The sequence below is a fragment of the Nipponia nippon genome, unplaced genomic scaffold, assembly GCF_047370975.1.
Source record: "Nipponia nippon isolate SJK-2023a ecotype South Korea unplaced genomic scaffold, ASM4737097v1 scaffold_2, whole genome shotgun sequence".
Taxonomy (NCBI): domain Eukaryota; kingdom Metazoa; phylum Chordata; class Aves; order Pelecaniformes; family Threskiornithidae; genus Nipponia; species Nipponia nippon.
In genome coordinates, this window is record NW_028262336.1 from 69,299,715 (window position 1) to 69,306,337 (window position 6,623).

Here is a 6,623-nt window from a genome sequence, read left to right on the forward strand (position 1 = left end):
TTCCCGGTGGTTCCGCTCTAACATTAACGCTGTGGAGGTATTGCTTAAGAGGCATCTTATCATACAAAGAACTGTGGCCAGCAAGTAGGATGATACTCCATTTTACTTGTCAATTTCTAGGCTTTATATGGAATATAAGTTTTTAGATCTTTTTACCTCGTTAATGTCTTAAAATATTTTGTATCCAAGTACCAGCAAGTATAAAGCTGGCATACTCAACTACATATAATTATGGTATTTTTTATTTATGAGGATCTAATCTTGCACCACTGTTCAGTGACAGAAAGCACCCTCAAAAAAATACTCTATTTCTCCTGAAATAGTTTTAAAGAAATTTAGAGATATTAAAGCAATTTCTATTACATTCTATTACTATCTATTACAAGAAAGAATTTATCAAGATTAAGAAAAATGATTCAAGACTAGTTGTGAGTTGGTCCACACATGAGCTAACCTCACTTTCTTCCCCCTCATGAAGGTGTGGATTAATACTCTTTAACTTAGCTTAACTAGGCAAGTTTAATTTTGATGGGCACTGAAAATGGATGCCAGCTAGGTAAATCAGGGCAGGGGGAGGGAGATATCCTGGATTTCAGCTTGGAAAAAAGTCTAAGTTAGATAACACTGCAATGCCTTATCTGAGCTTAGCCTACCTTCAAAGGCATTTCCTAGCACAGGCCTAATTGAAGACTTCTTCTCACACACTTAACACTTAATATAGTCCTTTATTTACAGATCACTGACAGGAGAGTACCAAGCAGTCCATAAGAAGTCGGTTTGTTTCTGTGAAATAATATTATACGCTAAATAAGACAAGGTGCACAGTAGCTACTTCCTAATTTAAAAAACCCCACAGGTTAACAGTATGTATTGAAAACTTTCCTTTTAATGAAGAACTCTTTTTAATGAATTCCTGCACTATTACAGGAATGTAATAAAGCATCTGAAGCCATAAAAAAATTATGATCTCCCATAAAACTTAAAAATGGACAAACTGATTTGTCTCAAAATTTATACAAAAATAATTGGACTGAGAATTTACATGCCAAGTTTCCACTTGGAAAGAAATTTTAGGGACTGTTACAAACACTGAAAAGGGAGGTTCATAATGGAAATGCTGACCAACTCTTTACTTCACCAGTGATAGCTAGACACATAAATGCTCACAGACACTCTAAGAATCTGTAGCTTTCTTTGATAAACTCTGCTTCCGTAACCATAAATGAACAACCAGCTTTCCCAGCTTTTCAGCTCAGTACAGATATAAGCACAGAAATCCCTATCTTGCAAATTTCCTGACTTCCCAGAATAGCTTTGAAACAGGAATTATTGTAAGTCATGAGTGAAGATGTATTATAAGAAGTGCTAATGAGGCATGAATTTAAAACTCTTTAGTTTTTTGTTAAGAGACCATTCTTTGAAGAGGTCGCCATGGCCAAAATATCATTGCAAAGTTAATTTTCTCTTTTCCGGGCAAATTGAAGGCATTTGTTTCACATTACCTATCTGATACAAGCTGGAGAAATAGCAATCTAATCAAATCACGCATGGTTTTCATTACAGTTTAGCAAAAAGTACTATCTGACACTCCCAGAAATGAATTGGATACTTGGGTACAGTAATTTCTGTACAGCAGTAGGCCAAGGCCAAATATGAAATGAAACTCATGGTTAATGTAAAATACCGTTAGCCTATGCTGTTCTTAAGACTTTTCCACTAGATCCTTTCCACAGGGAATCAACCAGCTTATTTCTGATTCATGTTTTTTCCTTTTCTGGGAGTGGTTCCCAGTATAGTAATCTTTGCCAATGGGACCAAATTGTGGTCTTTTTAGGAGCACATTCCAGATTTAGTCCCATGGTTCAAGCCACCATCTGGTTTTAAAGGGGAAAACCCTTCTCTGTGGAAATATTAACCTGACATGTCTCCAGTCTAGACTAATAATTATGTTAAAGGACAGAGTGAGTCCATTATCAACATGGAATGGGTGGAGGCTTTGATAAACCAGTAATAATAGGTGTCAGACTAGCCACCGAGGACTTTTCATACTTACTTGCTTTCTTATAAAAGGGAACTTTAGGCTTATTCAAGAATCCTGCTTCCACCGGGACTGACAAACAGTTCATTTATTTCCATGAAAGGCAAGGGACTGTGTTTAGTGCAGTGCCCATAAAACAGGAAACGGAATGTCGTTCAACAAAAGTCGACCTGCTCCTGTAGATTTTTGTCGACGCTGCTTTTGTTCAGAATGGGAAGCAGGGTTCCTCTAATTGTACCACTCCAATTCTTCTCATTGCAGCCTTTTATATATTCAAATGGACACACTCATTTAAAATCGTCTATGCTTTGAAAGAATTGCACAAGCAAAACAAGTGTTGAGGCCTGGAATGAAGCTGGTGACCTTCAGTAGGGGAAAAAAAAAAAAAAATGTACAGTTCACACACATGGGGCAATAGTTTTCTAATGCAAGTTCCCTAGGCCCCATTTTAGCAGTGGGCTTAAAATAGGCTTAACTTTCATTAAGAAGAACTTCAGACAGAAATCAGTCGCAACCAGGCCGCAGTTATTGATCCTACAACACTGGACCTCTGGAACTGGGGAATGTACTCTCGAGTGCCATCTACTGGCACCTAAACCATCAACCGGCTGTTCAAGCGTCTCCTGGTGTACAAAGTACGCATGTCAGAGCTCTGAGCACACATGTAAATACGTACTTATTTAGGCTATTCCTATTTTAGTCGTACTTGCTTATGAATTCTAGAGTAGGGCGATCCAAGGGTGCCTTGCAGACTGTTTTTAGAAGGGCACGCTAATGTAATATTTATACAATCATGTTGGCATTCATCTTTAATGCACACAGATCACCATCCAACACCCACAAGCATGAGTGCAAATGCTTTTGCCAACCTCTGAGAGTCTATCTGGAGCTCTTAAAATGGTCTTTTCAATTCAAAAGCGTTAACCGAAGTACCTAGTTATAGGGAAAACTCTTTATCCCATCTTGAAACAGGCAAGAAGAAAATAGATTTTCAAGCATACTTTATGGACAAAGGAAAATAAACTGCGTATAGTACTATTATAAAATATTTAAATTATTTGCTTGCATTTTCCTTTCACGTATCTCAAAGAATTGTAAAGAGACTGCGAAGCATTGTTATTACCATTTTCCACAGAGGAAACCAAAAGAGGAAACTAAAATGTGGCTGTTTTTCTTACAAGCAAGGCAGTCACTGAAAAGGGAAAGAAAATATTTCAGATATTCTTGCTTCTACACGCTGTTCTTCAGATCACTGTTTAAAACAGCATATTTGAACTGATTGCTTTCACACGAATTCAGGAGGTTGACATTTTTAAATATCTGCATACAAATGTCTAATGAAAGATAAATTTACAACCTCATTGGAAAACACTGCTGCTATCTAACTTTGCAGAGCTATGTCAAAAATAAGAACAGTTAATTTCATTCACAGGATAAATTCCTGTCATAAATTAACACCACAAAATGAAGCACAGTCAGTTTCATACACAGCCATATGAAAGTGCCCCTGCACAATGAGCACTATCAGTCTTCAGCTATCAACTTAGTTTCAGTTTTGGCTTTCTTTCAGTAAGGAAAATATATTTAATATTAAAATACCTAAAAAGCTACAGGCATAATAAAAAAATAGTATTATTAGAAACACCAATTTGCATGGTCTGTGTTTTTTGCTCCTATGCTGTAACTAAGTTCTAAAAGATGATTCTGCTTGTCACAACTGTTCAGTTTTCTAATCTGTTTTGTAACAAAAAAGCTCAAGAATTCAAAGTGATGTTTTGCTTTCTCTTCTGCTCTCCAAGGTAACTACTCTAACAGGAAGTAACAATCCTAAAAGACTGTGATCTCATTTAGGGGGTAGTGATGCCCAGCGTAGATGCAAAGGAGACAGAAGAAAAACTCAAAGATGCAGTGTAAAAAAAAAAAAAAAAAAAAAAAACAACAAACCCAAAAAACCAAAAACAAAACAAAAAAACCCCAAAGGAGCAGATCCTGAAGCTCTTGAAGACCTACGCTAATGTTACTACCTAATGTAAGAAATGGACATCGCTGAAACAAAGGAGAAAAAAAAAAAAAAACCAAACAGGAAAGAAGATCTAGCCAAATGGCTTTGTCTTCCTGCAGATGAAAAGCAGTGGGCTACTGCCCTTATAGAAGGGTAGGTGTATTAGGAACGTCCCAGACCCTGCCATTCTCTAGCCAAAAGAGGACTGAGTTTATGTTACGCAATCTAACCCTTCACATTAGCTTGGACTCTTCTTGGAGTACTGCGTCTCAAGCACTTCCAGCATGCACTCAGGCTTGAGAAAGTGATACTTGCCATAACACAGTGTTCTCTATTTAACCCCCAGTGAACTACGAACAAACCATCCCACAACTCAGCTATACACTGCTAGTAAAGATAAGATCACTGGGAATGTAGAACAACTGTTTGCACTGTGACAAAGCTAAACTAGATGGTGCCATTCAGTGAGATTACCTCTGAGAAAGTGCAGAGTTAGGACTGTGATTGCACCTTCAGGTAGACTGGAAACATGACCAGAGCACTCCACAGCTTCCTTCTGTCTAGCTCACCACACACCTCTCCATTAAGAAATAAAAATGCCTGTTACAATTTGGCCTTAACAGGCTTTGCCAGTTTTAATTTAAAATAAAACTGTGCTGGTTTTAAATAGGGTCTTGCTGCTGTACAAACACATGTATTTCATTATTAATGTATTTTACAAGACTACATGGATGTCTTCTTGAAATTGCTGAAGTCATGATTTGGGGATATCTTTTTTGCAATAGCAAGCTTTGCTCATTTATTTCCTGGCAGGTAAAATTCACTGTTCAAGAAAAAACATTATACATGCCCTCCCAGTACTAATATTCCATTACTGTTTCTGCCACTGCAGAAAGCGAGCAAAGAAAGTTACAGGTCTGTGATTTGGAAACTCCCTTGCCTACCATAAGCTGTGCGGCTGTAAGCACCGCTCTCCGGCAGGCTCCGTTCCTCATTTGTGAGGCAGAGATAATAGCACCTCCTTGCTTACCTCACAATAGCGTCATGAAGTTAAACACAATAAAACCTCAGGAACACTGTGGTCATACGGAGAGTGAAGCAGCAAAGGCAAAAAGTCAGGGCATATTTATTTTGCTGGCAACGTACTGCTCTCAGCAGTAAGGCAAACACATCCTTGGTGTCATGACAGGTAGGGTTGCAAGTAAGATGCGTTTGGCCTGTTGCTTTTAACTGGCATTGTTTCTGTTGCTAGCTTTTCAGGACACTGCAATCAAATAATTATTGTTTCCTTGGTTGCCAACTATTTTTCTTTTATTAGTAATACCAACCTTTGTTTATTCTTCTTCCTCCCATGGGAAATTTCAACACGCCTCCAGAAGGGATGTCGTTATGACTCTCACTTATAATGGGATCACTCCCTTTCTTCCCAGGGGAGGCTTTCTCTTCCCATTTTTTTTCCCCCCTCTGTATTTGTAGACAGGGACACCAAGTCAAATCTCTGCTGTGTTCACATTCATGTGATCTGAACAAGACAAATACATCAGCAGTTCTCACACATTTGCCTAGGAGACGTACAGCTGAAGAGAATTCATCTCAGACACCATTCCATTTAAACTGTTTAACATTCATTCGGGCAACATTAGCAACAGACCATACAGAAAAGTAGTATCGAAAATACATGTTTGTGGTTTTTTTCTTTCCTTAATGCAGTGAGTGTTTTCTGGGGTTTTGCATCCTTCATATCTTTGCTTTTTTACTCTTCACTTCCTACTTGTTTTCTCACCATACTCATTTCTTTCTCACCAATGCATGCATTTTACTACCTGTCCCCAGCCTTACTCACTCACAGCTTACTTCTTGGTGTGGTTTTGCCCTCTTTAGTTACCCCTCCACACCCCCATACCTGGTCCTCCTTTTACAGGTATGTAGTTTCTTTTGCTTTCTTACCACGAACTATTACCCTTTGTCCTACAAAATCCTTTTCTTTCACTAGGTCATCATGTACTTCTGTCACTCTCATTTGTAGCCCGCAGCTCCACTACTGGCAACTCCTGCTGATGACAGATGTCTCACAATCAGCTGTAAGCCTGCTGTTGGCTGCAAGCCTGAGAGAAGCTCCAAGCTTTTTTCACGTTCGCTCTTTGCAACAGCACTTTTATACAGATGCAGCAAAGTCACCTTTTCCTGAAGTACAGCTTCTTAGAGAATTCCAGGTCCCTCTGCACCACCAAGACTGAATACCTGTAGAAACAGCTTGAGAAAAATTGCAGACAATACTATTCAGCGGGGTGAATAAGCATGGATGGCATGTTGCCCTGGGAGTCCTGTTTTGAGCAGCCAGAGCATGCCAGTGCATTATTTCATTGCCTAATATACACAGCAGGAGCTCAGGACTTGAATGTGCAGACGAACCTTTATCATACCAACCCTAAGCTACACACAACCTCCCCCACCATCTAGTACAATACTTTCATCTCTTCGCATGCCTCTTGTGCCATTTAACCTCAGCATTACCTTCCCCCACTTGCTTCTTCTACTTACCTTTGGCAAGCCAGAAAGAATACATAATTGCCCAATGAAGAG

The 6,623-nt window shown here is 38.9% G+C and overlaps 1 long non-coding RNA gene across 1 annotated transcript; it reads right to left on the reverse strand.

Annotated features, from left to right (window-relative positions):
* Positions 1-716: 716 nt before the first annotated feature.
* Positions 717-5,554, reverse strand: LOC148055831 (uncharacterized). The gene is made up of 3 exons (XR_015704680.1): positions 5,369-5,554; positions 2,054-2,401; positions 717-783 (listed from the first exon to the last, which is right to left on the reverse strand). It is a non-coding gene; the product is annotated as an uncharacterized LOC148055831 (long non-coding RNA).
* Positions 5,555-6,623: the final 1,069 nt, after the last annotated feature.